Source organism: Oncorhynchus masou, unplaced genomic scaffold (genome assembly GCF_036934945.1).
Source record: "Oncorhynchus masou masou isolate Uvic2021 unplaced genomic scaffold, UVic_Omas_1.1 unplaced_scaffold_49___fragment_2___debris, whole genome shotgun sequence".
Taxonomy (NCBI): domain Eukaryota; kingdom Metazoa; phylum Chordata; class Actinopteri; order Salmoniformes; family Salmonidae; genus Oncorhynchus; species Oncorhynchus masou.
In genome coordinates, this window is record NW_027016660.1 from 33,924 (window position 1) to 50,000 (window position 16,077).

Genomic DNA, 16,077 nt, shown 5'->3' on the forward strand with positions numbered 1-16,077 from the left:
TAATCACTAATCACATTAAATAAATAATAATCTTCAGAAAAGGCTTTGTCAAAGCAACAAAATAACTAGGGCTTTACAATGACAGGGAAGACTTGGATACATTTTGGGGTTCAGTGGGTTAAAATCTGCACAGAGGGACAAGTAAAAATGCTTAATTTTTGGTACTTTACATTTATTTCATTCCCCATGTGTTCCATATTAAAGGGCACTTCATTTAATTTAATAGGCTTTTAAAATTCAATATTGGTGCACAATTTCCACTTAAATTCAAAGGGATGCAAAGACACTCATTTCGTGGAACAACCCTAATACACTCCAGTCACTAACTTAACACTGAGGGGATTGGTCATGGTGGTGGAAAGCAGTAGTACGGTAAGTTCACCTGAGGTCAACGTCTTGTTACCACATTCAGAGCTCTCTGGTGCCAATACCTAACTCAGGTTAGATTCTGCTGTCTTTCCCACTCTTACAGTTGATTTCCATGGGTTTGTTTTTCTGCACTTTGACATTTCCTATTCTGCCAGTGCTGCTTACTGTAGAACATGGAAGGGAATCTAAAGAAGTCTTCTCACACAGGATACAGAGCCCACTGGGCACAAAGTGCTTGAATCAATGTTGTTTCAATTTCATTTGTCAATTTATTGTGATGTGGAATCCACACGTAAAATACATTGGATCGGCAAAAAGTAATCAACGTAAACTGTTGTTTTGAGGGTGAAATTTCAACCACAGAATTATGCCATCAAGTTACCCAATTTTTCTATATGTGTTGAATTTGTACTTTTGAAACATCGTCAGATCTTCAACGTTATATCCGCTACAAGAAACAAATTGTCCAGGCAGCACCTCCTACAGGACAGTTGATCTATCTACAGCTACCCCTTTGGTCTCCCATCAAGGCTTTTACAGAACCCAGACTGCTTAGCTTTGATATAGTCTCTGACTATTACCAATGTGCTATCGTGAGAATGACTGTTTAGGGGTTTCCACCTTAAAACTAAATAGGTTCACTATTTTGTTGCTATTTTCATTGCAATGGTAAGGTTTAACAGAGCAAATGAACTCATATTTTATCAAGGTAATTATATTTCATAAATTATTCAGGCCTATATAGCATTTGTGAAAAGTAATCAACATCTATTGTTTCAAATTCATCCAGTATTCAACTAAAAATAGACAGTACATGGGGTGTCAAGCGTTTGTTTGATTTGAAATGTAATTCTAACGATAGCTTGCTAATGTTAGCTAGCTAGCCAACTACCTATGCAAAATCCTCCAGCAGAATACCAAAAACTAGCTGATAATGTTCCTTTTCAATGTAAACACTAGCTAGCTTATTAGCGTTAGCAAGCACCATTATTAGTATAATTCTAGCTGGATAATACAACAAATAGGTAACCCGGCCTATCTTTAGGCCTAAACACTAAATGACAGAACTCATGTTAATTATGATAGCAGGGATTTTGGAGAAAGGTTTATATACCGTGTCTGTTTATGGGTAGCTAGTAACCTAACGTAGCAGGCGTAAAAGAAGTGCCTGAAACTAGATCCCCTACATACCGGTCTTGAATAGAAGGAGGTTTTCTTCTGCACTGTTGCTTTGTTAACATCCAGAAGTGGAAGTCGCACCCATTTCCCCTGAAAACCGGAACATCCGGTTGTTGGGGACTAGGCAGAGGCTAGCTAGCTAGTAACATTGGGCTAATTGTAGAGCCTACCACAGATTCCCACGAAGCTTATGCTTTGCAGGTAATTTCACTTATTAATGAGTAGTAAGTATAGTGGCGATAGAAAATCTACACCCCTTTGAATTTTTTTCACGTTGTTGTGTTACAAAATGGGATTCAATTGGAATTAATTTTCATTTTTTTCAAGATCTACACAATATACTCTGTAATGTCAAAGTGAACAAAATAAATAAAACACTACTATGCAGTACCTCGATTAGACAAGTATTCACCCTCTAAGTAAATACATGTTAGAAACACCTTTGGCAGCGATTACAGCTGTGACTTTTCTTGGATAAGTCTCTTTGCACACCTGTATTGTGCAATATTAGCCTATTATTGTTTTCAAAAATGTTCAAGCTCTATCACGGTGTTGAGGATCATGGCTAGACAGCAATTTCCAAGGATTTCAATAGATTTCCAAGCAGATTTATGTCGAAACTGTAACGTGCCACTCAGGAACATGCACTGTTTCTTGGTAAGCAACTCCTGTGTAGATTTGGCTTTGTGTTGTCCGTTATTGTCCTGTTGAATGGTGAATTCCTGTCCCAGAGTCTGGTGTAAAGCAGACTGAAGCAGGCTTTCCTCTAAGACTTTGCTTGTGCTTAGCTCCATCCTGTTTATTTTTATCCTGAAAAACTCTGCAGTCTTTGATGATGTCAAATATACCCATACCATAATGCAGCCACCACCATGCTTAAAAATAAGGCGGCAGTTGCTTAGTGATGTGTTGTGTTGGATTTACTCCAAATATTAGGCTTTGCATTTAGGCCAAAAACTGTATTCCTTTGCTGTGTTTTTTTTGCAGTATTACTTTATTGCCTTCTTGCAAACATTGGTGACCTACCGTCTTGTTTCGGTAGCAACATTTGAAATTGTATTTTTACATTGGATAAAAGCAGAGAGTCAGAGCTAGAAAATTGTATATCATTCACTACAGTTGAGGAACAATGGGAAAGTAATTCTGCTTTGAAATTTGATAAACTTGTAACCTCACTTTTAAGAAAATGGACCTTTAATGTTTTGGTACCTACTGGAGAGCTCTTCTTTGTCTACACCCACTCAGCATCGTTCACACCATTTTAAGCTTTAGCCCCACCCATCTCTTTACATGTGAGGCTATGTACAAAGCAACCAAAGATTTCAAGACTGAATGCTGGTTTATACTGCGGGTGTGTTCGTAAATTTAATCTGGAGTGCCAAAGTGTGCACTGGGTGTTCATAAACTCAGAGCGTTGTCAGATTGTCCCTTCGTAATCTCAGAGTGTAGCTAGCCAAAGTGAATTTACCAGATATGTTTATCGATAGTTGTTGCAGTGACATTGTAAACATTCTATTGAAATAGTTACTTGCATAGTGGAGTCTTTTGTTTAGACATGTAGCTACCTAAACAATTAACCATAATCCCAACTCATAACGTTACTACCCTGCATGAATCTGCAGGTAGCTAACCAACCAGGTTCAATGTTAGCTAGCTAACATTAGGCTACAACTAGCAATGCAAATGGCTCTGAGATATTATTAATATTACTACACAGATGATACACGTAACATTAGCTAATAGCCAGGCAGCTAACGCTAGCAAGCTATCTAACAGTACACTTTAACTTGAAATGAAAACGACTTTCTGACAAAATTAGAAACGTGTAATATCTGAAAATGTAGCTAGCTAGACTCTCTTACCCATATGCAAGGATGGACGCTTCTCCCTCTCTGTCATGGATGTCATGGTTGCCCTTCTGTATGTTATCTTTTCAACTCCTTCTGTCAGGACCCGGTTTCGAACCTGGGTCTCCGGAGTGAGAAACAGTCACTTAACCAACTGAGCCACGAATAGACAGCAGAACCCAGAAGATGAGGCAGACACAGCAGTACTTAAGACGGTGTATTTAATAAAGAAAAAATCCTAAAATACAAAAATGGCAAATCCAAAAGGTGGTAGGTAAAACACAAAAGAACTCAAAAGAAACTCACCAAAAATAAACAAAAACAAAAAAAACAGAATACCACAAGAACGTCACCCGGAATCGACAAGAGCACACAGAACACTAGGGCAGGGTGCTAACATACAAACACAGAGCACAGAACTGAGGGAAACAAAGGGTTTAAATACAATCAGGGGAAACGAGACACAGGTGCAAACAATAATGGGGATCAAGGGAAAAACACAGGGACAAAAAGCACAATGGGGACATCTACTGACAAAAACCCGGAACAACCCTGGCCAAATCCTGACACCTTCTGCATATTTGCAATCAAACACCAGAATGTTCTCAATTTCCTTAGCTAAATCCACTGATTTCAAAACCCGGTCCTCCAGAGAGTGGAGAGCAACACTTTTGCAGTTCTACTACGTGATATCTTTTTTTAAGCCGCGTTAGAAAGGATTATCTAAGCATACTGACCAGCTCATATTATAGACAGAAGCATGGCAGACCAATCCTAACTCATCTCTCGGCAAGTCCAGCCCACTCATTATCTCAGCCAATCATGGCTAGCAGGAAGGTTGCTGGCTTTTTCTATGGCTAGGACTAAACCAACTAGGCTCGTAATTTAACCATTTTATTTGTATTTACAGATGGCATACACAATTGTAATTCAGGCACATGAAAGTTCACATGTTCCAGAAGCATTTCTACAAAAAACGTTTAAGTTTATGTTCAAATGTCGCTCCTGTGAAGTAGTGACGTGTGGCACATATGTATGTTTTGGAATATTTTTTCTGAAATATTTTTATTCTTCTTTTCAATCTGTCATTTAGGTCATTATTCTGGAGTCACAACAATTTTATTGATCCATCCTCAGTTTTCTCCCATCACAGCCAATTTAAGTCAAAACTGTAACTCGGCCACTCATGAACATTCAATGCCGTCTTGGTAAGAAACAGTGTATATTTGGCCTTGTGTTCTATGTTATTGTCCTGCGGAAAGGTGAATTTGTCTCCCAGTGTCTGTTGGAAAGCAAACTGAACAAGGTTTTCCTCTAGGATTTTGCCTGTGCTTAGCTCTATTCGGTTTATTTTTATCCTAAAAAACTTCCTAGTCCTTACCGATGACAAGCATACTCATAACATGATGCAGCCACCACCATGGTTGAAAATATGATGAATGGTACGTAGTGATGTGTTGCATTGGATTTGCCCAAAAAACTCTTTGTATTCAGGACACTAAGTTAATTTCGTATCCTTTTTTGTTGTTGCAGGTTTACTTTAGTGCATTATTGCAAACAGGATGTATGTTTTGGAATATTTTTTATTCTATACAAGCTTCATTCGTTTCACTCTGTCATTTAGGTAAGTATTGTGGACTAACTACAATGTTGTTGATCCACCCTCAATTTTCTCCTATCACAGCCATTAAACTCGGTAAATGTTTTAGTCACCATTGGACCTCAGTGGTTTCCTTCCTGTCAGCCAACTGAGCTCGGAAGAATGACTGTATCTTTGTAGTGACTGGGTGTATTGATACACCATCCAAAGGGTAATTAATAACGTCACCATGCTGAAAGGGACATTCAATGTCAGATTTTCTATATTTTTCCCCATTTACGAATAGTTGCCCTTCTTTGCGAGGCATTGAAAATACTCCCTGGTCTTTGTGGTTGAATTGAGGGACCTTACAGGTCATTTTATGTGTGGGGTACAGGGATGAGGTAGTCATTCAAAAATCATGTTAAACACCATTATTTCACAAAGAGTGAGTGCAACTTATTATGTGAGTTGTGAAGCGTATTTTTACTCCTGGATTTACTTAGGCTTGCCATAACAAAGATGCTGAATAGTTATTGACACAAGATATTTGAGATTTTCATGTTTATTTAGTTCTTTATGAATTTCTAAAAACATAATCCCACTTTGACATTATGGGGTATTGTATGTAGAACAGTGACACAAAATCTACATTTTATCAATTTTAAGTTCAGTCTGTAACACAACAAAATGTAAAAAAAAGTCAAGGTGTGTGAATTTTTTCTGAAGGCACTGTAGGTACACAATAATTACAAATAGATACCCCTGAAAATACACCCCTGAAAATCCTGTTTAAAACCTAGTAATTACATTGTCATAAGACTGATACATTATTACATGTACTCTGTGGTGTACTAGTGGGTTTTTTCTCCCACTATGATGGCAAGGATGTTCATGTTGTGATATTGGGTAATGTACACATTAATTATAAATTCATTTCAAAAATTATAATCTGTGATGAAACCCGTATGCCGTTTAGTGAGGTTGACTAAATCAGATCTGTCTCTGGAAACTCAACCAAGTTAACCCATATGGTACACTTTTTTGGGGCAAGGGCGAGCATCACTGAGTGGAGATTTTGAAGAGTGCATTCATGGATAGGTAATTAAAGCCTATTGATCCTCCAACCTTTGTAATCTTGGACAGCCAGCAAATCTGTCCATTAGCGATGACAACGTTGTGACAGTTGTTACTGAATCAGATGCAGCTGAGAAGGAACAAAACAGCAAATTGGTGAATTTAGTGGAAAGTAGCCCATTTGTAACGAGCATGGTAACAAGCATCCGTTGTTACACCTCTGTAATTACAGACTGTAATTCAAATCAAATCAAAATGTTATTTGTCACATATATAACAGGTGTAAACCTTACAGAGAAATGCTTACTTACAAGCCCTTAACCAACACTGCAGTTCAAGAAATAAGAGTTAAGAAAATATGAGTTAAATAAACTAAAGTAAAAAATGTAATAAAAAATGATAGATAATAGGATTACGTAACATTAACGAAGCTATGTTACCACCGGTAACATGTTATTATTATAGTGTACGTTTGAGTTTTTACAATCAACAACAATACTTTATACAGTGTAATTACATGTGTAATTAGGATCCCTTAAAATGAAGAGTTGTATATACAGTGCCTTCGAAAAGTATTACAAATAAAACAGTGAAATAACACATTTACATAAGTATTCAGGCCCTTTACTCAGTACTTTGTTGAAGCACTTTTGGCAGCATTAAGTCTTCTTGGATATGACGCTACAAGCTTGGCACACTTGTATTTGGGGAGTTTTTCCCATTCTTCTCAGCAGATCTTCTCAAGCACTGTCAGGTTAGATGGGGTGCGTTGCTGCACAACTATTTTCAGGTCTCTCCAGAAATGTTTGATCGGGTCCAAGTCCTGTCTCTGGCTGAGACACTCAAGGAGATTCAGAGACTTGTCCGGAAGAAACTCCTGCCTTGTCTTGGCTGTCGTTGTCCTGTTGGAAGGTGAACCTTCACCCCAGTCTGAGGTCCTGAGCGCTCTGGAGCAGGTTTTCATCAAGGATCTCTCTGTACTGTGCTCCGTTCATGTTTGCCTCGATCCTGATAAGTCTCCCAGTCCCGCCCACTGAAAACATCCCCACAGCATGATGCTGCCACCACCATGCTTCACCGTAGGGATGGTGCCGCGTTTCCTCCAGACGTGACACTTGACATTCAGGCCAAAGAGTTTAATCTTGGATTCATCAGACCAGAGAATGTTGTTATGTTTAATCCTTTAGAATAAGGCTGTAACGTAACAAAATGGGGAAAAAGTCAAAGGGTCTGAATACTTTCCAAAAGCACTGTAGGTTGTAATCTCATTGATCAACGTTTCAACCAAATATTACCCAATTGTCCACATTTAAATTATTTTGTGTCCCAGTGGGAAGCCTCTCTACGCTAGGTATTATCTAAGGATCCTGTCGGAAAGAAAGGCTCTCAGGGGGGTATTCAGACCCGAGTTATGCACGTGTAAATTGAATTTAATTCACTTTTTAAGCATTTTTCCTCTCTATGTGTATAGGTGTACTCTGACTTTGAACTTAAGTGTGGGGAAACGCATGCTAGCCAGCTATACAATTGGGGTGGAGATCACAGAACTCGAGTTGTGGCAGAGGTCTGTCTACACATACCCATATTCTGACCTTGACTTAATGCCATGTTCAAGACAACTCGGAATCTTGGAACCTCCAAGTTAATATGTGCTCAGGACAGAGGGAGACTGTCTTCGGGAGAAAGAGAGGAGGACCAAAGCGCAGCATGATAAGTGTTAATGATGATGTTTAATTAAAACACTAAACAATAAATGACAACGTGAATTTACAAAACCGAAACAGTACCGTGTGGCCCAAACACTCACACGGAAACAAACACCCACAAACCAAAAGTGAAACCCAGGCTACCTAAGTATGATTCTCAAACAGGGACAACAATCGACAGCTGCCTCTGATTGAGAACCATACTAAGCCGAACTCAAAAAGCAACATAGAAAAACAAACATAGACTGCCCACCCCAACTCACGCCCTGACCATACTAAAACAAAGACAAAAACGAAGGAACTAAGGTCATTAGCCGTTCCTCTCTTCCCTAGATTAGAGAGGCCTTGGAAGGGTCCTCTTTCCTGTTGTCAGCTTTTTCAGAGCCATAACCAGGTCATGTGTAGTCTACCAGCCTCTGTTTTCTCAACCATACATTTCTCCCTCTTAACTTGTCCCACACATACATTATTGGATTATAGTCTTATAATTCCAATACATTTCACATAGTCTTGTAATTCTAATACATTTCACACTGTTAAATAAGTTTCAGGGTGGAATTCTTTAGTCATTACTTTAAACATATAAATTCACTTATCAAAAAAGTACAGGGATTGGACTGCTGAGGACTGGGGTAAAGTTATTTTCTCTGATGAACCCCTTTCCGATTGTTTGGGGCATCCGGAAAAAGCTTGTCTGGAGAAGACAAGGTGAGCGCTACCATCAGTCCTGTGTCATGCCAACAGTAAAGCATCCTGAGGCCATTCATGTGTGAGGTTGCTTCTCAGCCAAGGGAGTGGGCTCACTCACAATTTTGCCAAAGAACACAGCCATGAATAAATAATGGTATCAACACATCCTCCGAGAGCAACTTCTCCCAACCATCCAGGAACAGTTTGGTGATGAACAATGCCTTTTCCAGCATGAGGGTGTAAAAGTGATAACTAAGTGGCTCGGGGAACAAAACATTGATATGTTGGGTCCATGGCCAGGAAACTCCCTAGACCTTAATCCCATTGAGAGCTTGTGGTCAACCCTCAAGAGGCTGGTGGACAAACAAAACCCCACAAATGCTGACCAACTCCAAGCATTGATTATGCAAGAATGGGCTGCCATCAGTGGCCCAGGATGTGGCCCAGAACTTAATTGACAGCATGCCAGGGCGTATTGCAGAGGTCTTGAAAAAGAAGGGTCAACACTGCAAATATTGACTCTTTGCATCAACTTAATGTAATTGTCAATAAAAGCCTTTGACACTTATGAAATGCATGTAATTATACTTCAGTATTCCATAGTAACATCTGACAAAGATATCTCAAGACACTGAAGCAGCAAACTTTGTGGCATTTAATATTTGTGTCATTCTCAAAACTTTTGGCCACGACTGTGGTGGATATTATTCAACATATTACAAGTTGTGTAATTTTTGGGACATGTAGCCTATTAGAATAATAATGGAACGTGGCAGGTTGAACATGGAACCTGGCGCACAGTTAACAAAGATGGGACAAGTTGTCATTACAGTTCCAAGATCAATGGTCGCTGTATAGGACTGTTCAATCAATTTTGTACCCTTTTCTCCCCTTCCAATGGATCAAAACAACTGAAAATGGTCTACAAGGCGTCGAAAGCATTTCATAGGGATGCTGGCCCATGTTGACTCCAAAGCTTCCCACAGTTGTGTCAAGTTGGCTGGATGTTCTTTGGGTAGTGGACCATTCTTGATACACACGGGAAACATGCAGAAACATTGCAGTTCTTAACACATTCAAAATTGTGCACCTGGCACCTACCACCATACCCCATTCAAATGTACTGAAATATTTTGTCTTGCCCATCCACCCTCTGAATGGCACACATACACAATCCATGTCTCAATTTTCTCAAGGCTTTAAAAATCCTTTAACCTGCCTCCTCTACTTCATCTACACTGATTGAAGTGTATTTAACAGATGACATCAATAAGATATCATAGCTTTCACCTGATTTAACCTGGTCATTCTAGGTCATAGAAAGAGAAGGTGTTCGTAATGTTGTTTTTTTACTCACACAAACATCAAAGACGTCATACCGGCCTAGACCCACCTCTTCTCACCCCTATCTCCAGTGCCTAATGTTTTGTACACCCAATGTATGTCAAAGACTGTTCTATTTATATGTGTTAGTGGGGGGGGGGTGCATGTGAGTGTAGATGTGAGTGTGTCTGTATATGACTAGGAGTGTGAGGGCAGAGTGAGGGATGGTGAATATGAATATGTCTAGAAGGCTAGGAGAAAATGGGTGTGTGGATGCATAGGGTATATGCTATGTGGGAATGAATGAGAATGGATGAAGTCAATGGATGCGAATAAGTGTGTCTGAGAGGAAGGGAGCTTGGCTTGTATGGGCAAGGATGGGATATAGGGACAAGCTTGGCTTGGGTGGGATAAAGGGGGAGAACTGTGAGGGGGAGGTGGAGAGGGGTCAGTTTGGCTTGGGAGAGGGAGAAGGAAATATTTAAATATACTACAATTTAATAATATTTATATTTGTGACTTGCAAACCTGCTGTAAAATGAATAAGAATTCTGGTCAGATTAGGAGAGGATGGTATTTCTTGTTTGCCATAATAGCTAAGAATCATTGGTGGATATTGGTGATACTAGAGAAGGGACGGGTGGCTGGGAGGGCCTCAAACACTTCAGTGAAGCATCTGCCGTACCTCCACTTATCTCATCTGATGGACCCACTCTCCCCAGGTAGACCCTCACCCGCCACTATATTTTATTTTAATTGACAAGGTAATACAAACTGACAACAGTATTTAAGTGGCAGTTTTTCTCCAATGTATGTACAATGACATAATCCACAGACTTTTGCTCCATTAGGAGAGGAGTTGGAGATTAAAAGCCCTAAAAGACACAGTACAAAGTACTTTACTTTATGTTTTTTTGTGTATTCTCTGTTAAATGTCTGCTCAGCCTAAATGCTCACACACTCTAATATGTGCAATAACTATGTGTTCATATTATGGAATGTCTACCACCCACATATCACGTCTGCTAAAATGTTTCATCTGGTTCTTCAATTGAAGACGGAACAGACAAGGTAAACTTTTAATCTGTAAAATGAAAGACCAATAAAATCCAAATTATTATATGGAATGTGCACGGGCTCCATGATGGCAAAAAAAGCATAAGGTTCTTGAACACTTAAAGAGATTGTTAGCAGATTTGGTTTTCCTGTAAGAGTTACATTAAAAAAAGGTAATCACACAACAAACTAACCCTTATGCACTAAAGGAAGTCTTGAATATCATGGATATAATGAGTTTGTGGGTATACGGAGGCTTAAATATCCTGATCTTTACATGATGGAGGCTCAATCAAGCTAGTCGTCTTCACTACCTTCTTATCTCATTCTCACTGGCACCAAAAGTAAACAAAAAAGTGTTGATATGGGACAGAATGCAGTCGGACCGTCAAATATTTGGCATAAACAGTAACAGTCAAGGGTTTTTATTTATTTGTACTATTTTCTACATTGTAAAATGATAGTAAAGACATCAAAACTATGAAATAGCACATATGGAATCATGTAGTAACCAAAAACATGTTAAACAAATGAAATGATAATATTTTATATTTGAAATTCTTCAAGGTAGCCACCTTTTGCCTTGATGACAGCTTTGCACACTTATGGCCTTCTCCCAACCAGCTTCATGAGGAATACTTTTCCAATAGTCTTGAAGGAGTTCCCACATATTCTGAGCACTTGTTGCCTGATTTTCCTTCACTCTATAGTCCAACTCATCCCAAACCATCTCAATTGGTTTGAGGTCAGGTGATTGTGGAGGCCAGGTTATCTGATGCAGCACTCCATCACTCTCCTTCTTTGTCAAATAGCCCTTACACAGCCTTTAGGTATATGTGGGGTCATTGTTCTGTTGAAAAACAAATGATAGTGCTAATTGTCACGTCTAATCAAGGTGGGTGGAATCAGGCGCAGAGAGCAGATAGCGATATAAAGTTTATTCTCCGGTGAACAAAAACAAACAACGGCCAACCCAAATACAGACAGGGTGAATATATCCAACACAGGATAAAGACTAATCGGAGAGTAACAAACAGCAAACACCGACAGACAAAACGAAATGACAAAATAAACAGGTGATTGTGGAGGCCAGGTTATCTGATGCAGCACTCCATCACTCTCCTTCTTTGTCAAATAGCCCTTACACAGCCTTTAGGTATATGTGGGGTCATTGTTCTGTTGAAAAACAAATGATAGTGCTAATTGTCACGTCTAATCAAGGTGGGTGGAATCAGGCGCAGAGAGCAGATAGCGATATAAAGTTTATTCTCCGGTGAACAAAAACAAACAACGGCCAACCCAAATACAGACAGGGTGAATATATCCAACACAGGATAAAGACTAATCGGAGAGTAACAAACAGCAAACACCGACAGACAAAACGAAATGACAAAATAAACAATCCCGCACAGAGAGCAGATAACCTGGCCTCCACAATCACCTGACCTCAAACCAAACCATCAAACCAACCAAACCCTCAAAACAAGGGCGGGACAACCTACATTAAATACAGACACTAATTAACTAAACAACACACAGGTGAAACCAATTAGACAAAACCAACAGATACACCAAAAAGGGATCGGTAGTGGCTAATAGGACGGTGACGACGACCGCCGAGCACCGCCCGAATGGGCAGGAGAGCCAACTTCGGCGGAAGTTGTAACAGTACCCCCACCCCTGACGCGCGGCTCCCGCAGCGCGCCGCCACCGTCCTCGGGGACGACCCGGAGGACGAGGTGCTGGGCGATCCGGGTGGAGGCGGTGGAAATCTCTCAGGAGGGAAGGGTCCAAAATATCCCTCACCGGAACCCAGCATCTCTCCTCCGGACCGTACCCCTCCCAGTCCACGAGGTACTGTAGGCCCCCCACCCGGCGTCTCGAATCTAGAATGCCTCGAACTGTATACACCGGGGACCCCTCGATGTCCAGAGGGGGCGGAGGGACCTCAGGCACCTCACCTTCTTGCAGGGGACCAGCCACCACCGACCTAAGGAGAGACACATGAAACGAGGGGTTAATACGGTAATACCTAGGAAGTTGCAACCTATAACACACCTCGTTTATTCTCCTCAGGACTTTGAACGGCCCTACACACTGCGGCCCCAGCTTCCGACAGGGCAGGCGGAGAGACAGGTTTCAGGTCGAGAGGCAGACCCTGTCCCCCGGTGCAAACGCGGGGGTCTCACTGCGGTGCTGGTCAGCGCTCCTCTTCTGCCGTTCTCCCGTTAACCGTAATGAGTCCTGAACGGCTTTCCAGGTGTCCTTGGAGCACTGTACCCATTCCTCCACCGCAGGAGCCTCGGTCTGACTCTGATGCCATGGAGCCAGGACCGGCTGGTAACCTAACACACACTTAAAAGGAGACAAGTTAGTAGAGGAGTGGCGTAAGGAGTTCTGGGCTAGTTCGGCCCATGGAACATACCTTTCCCACTCACCAGGCCGGTCCCGACAATAGGACCGCAGAAACCTGCCCACATCCTGGTTAACGCGCTCCACGTGCCCATTACTCTCGGAGTGAAAACCTGAGGTTAAGCTAACCGAGACCCCCAGTCTCTCCATAAACGCCCTCCACACTCTTGACGTGAATTGGGGACCCCGATCAGAGACGATATCCTCAGGCACCCCATAGTGCCGGAAGACATGGGTAAACAAAGCCTCAGCAGTCTGCAGGGCCGTAGGAAGACTGGGCAACGGAATGAGACGACAGGACTTAGAAAACCGATCCACAACGACCAGGATCGTAGTACTTCCCTGGGACGGGGGAAGGTCGGTAAGAAAATCCACCGATAAATGTGTCCACGGCCGTTGTGGAACGGGGAGAGGTTGTAATTTAACCTCTAGGCAGGTGCCGAGGAGCCTTGCTCTGAGCACACACTGAGCAGGAGGAGACATAAAATCTCACGTCTTTAGCCAGTGTGGGCCAACAGTATCTCCCTCTCAGACTCTGCACTGTCCACTTGATACCAGGATGACCCGAGGAGGGAAGAGTATGAGCCCACCTAATCAGCTTGTCCCGGACCACCCTCGGTACGTATTTGGTCCCAACTGGACAGTTAGGAGGAGCCGGCTCTAACCGTGAGGCCCTCTCTATCTCAGCGTCCACCTCCCATATCACCGGTGCCACGAGACATGACGGTGGAATGATGGGAGTTGGCTCTACTGACCGTTCCTCGGTATCATAGAGGCGAGACAGTGCGTCAACTTTAGTGTTTTGGGAGCCTGGCCGATATGTGAGGGTAAACTGGAACCTAGTAAAAAACATGGCCCATCTAGCCTGACGTGGATTTAGTCTCTTAGCTGCCCGGATGTACTCAAGATTACGATGGTCAGTCCAGATGAGAAAAGGGTATTTAGCCCCCTCAAGCCAATGTCTCCACACCTTCAGAACCTTGACTACAGCTAACAACTCCCGGTCCCCCACATCATAGTTTCGCTCCGCTGGGCTGAGCTTGCTCGAAAAGAAGCACACGGGCGGAGTTTGGATGGCACGCCCGAGCGTTGGGACAGCACGGCTCCAACCCCAGCCTCGGACGCATCCACCTCCACTATGAACGCTAAAGAGGGGTCCGGATGCGCCACGGGCGCATTGGTGAACAGCTCCTTCAGACGACTGAAAGCTCTGCCCACCTCTGCTGACCAGCGCAAGCGCACCGGTCCTCCCTTCAGCAGTGAGGTGATGGGAGCAGCCGCCTGACCAAAACCCCGGATAAACCTCCGGTAGTAATTGGCAAACCCTAAAAACCGCTGCACTTCTTTCACCGTGGTCGGAGTCGGCCAATTACACACGGCTGTAACGCGATCATCCTCCATCACCACCCCGGAGGTGGAAATACGATACCCCAGGAAGGAAACGGACTGTTTGAAAAACTCACATTTCTCCGCCTTGCAATACAGGTCATGCTCCAGTAGTCGCCCAAGTACCTTACTCACCAGGGACACATGCTCCGCGCGTGTGGCAGAATAGATCAAAATGTCATCAATGTACACTACCACTCCCTGCCCGAGCAGGTCTCGGAGAATCTCATCTACGAAAGATTGAACAATGGCTGGAGCATTCTTCAACCCGTATGGCATGACGCAGTACTCATAATGACCAGATGTAGTACTAAATGCGGTTTTCCACTCATCTCCTTCCCGGATACGTACCAGATTATACGCGCTCCTCAGGTCCAGTTTTGTGAAGAATCGCGCCCCGTGAAATGATTCCATTGTCGTAGCGATGAGAGGTAGTGGGTAACTAAACCCCACTGTGATGGAATTTAGACCTCTATAATCAATACACGGACGCAGACCTCCATCCTTCTTCTTCACAAAAAAGAAGCTTGAGGAGACGGGTGATATGGAGGGCTGAATGTACCCTGTCCCAGCGATTCGGAAACAGATGTTTCTATCGCAACTGTCTCCTCCTGGGACAATGGATACACGTGACTCCTAGGAAGTGCAGCGTTTTCCAGAAGGTTTATCGCACAGTCCTCTCGACGATGAGGTGGTAATTGGGTCGCCTTCCCTTTACTGAAAGCAATAGCCAAATCGGCATAATCAGAGGGAATGCGCACGGTGGAAACTTGGTCTGGACTCTCCACCGTAGTCGCACCAACGGCAACTCCTATGCACCTACCTGAACACTCCTCTGACCACCCCTTAAGAGCCCCCTGTCGCCAGAAAATCACCGGGTTGTGTTGAGCTAACCAGGGAACCCCCAACACCACTGGAAACGCAGGTGAATCTATAAGGAACAGGCTAATCTGCTCCTTATGGTCACCCTGCGTTACCATGTCCAGCAGCACCGTAGCCTCCTAATTACTCCTGACCCTAATGGTCGGCTATCTAAGGAGTGCACGGGGAAAGGTTGAGCTAACGACACCAGGGGAATCCCTAGCCTTAATGCAAGCCCACGATCCATAAAATTCCCAGCTGCGCCTGAATCGACTAGCGCCTTATGCTGTAGAGATGGGGAAAAACCAGGGAAAGAAATCAATACAAACACATGACCGACAGGAAGCTCTGAATGAGTTTGGTGCTTACTCACCTGGGGTGATCGAGCAGTGTTCCGCCTGTCCTCCCGACTCCTAGACGAGTTCCTCCAGCACCGGTCGGACGTGTGCCCTCGTCGACCACAACTGGTGCAGGAGGACACTCCTCCTCCGGTCCCCCTTGAAGCCATACCTCCTAATTCCATAGGGATAGGAACAGGGGGGCTGGGGATAGGAAACGGCAGGACCTGATCCGAACGCCCGCGAGCAGCCAG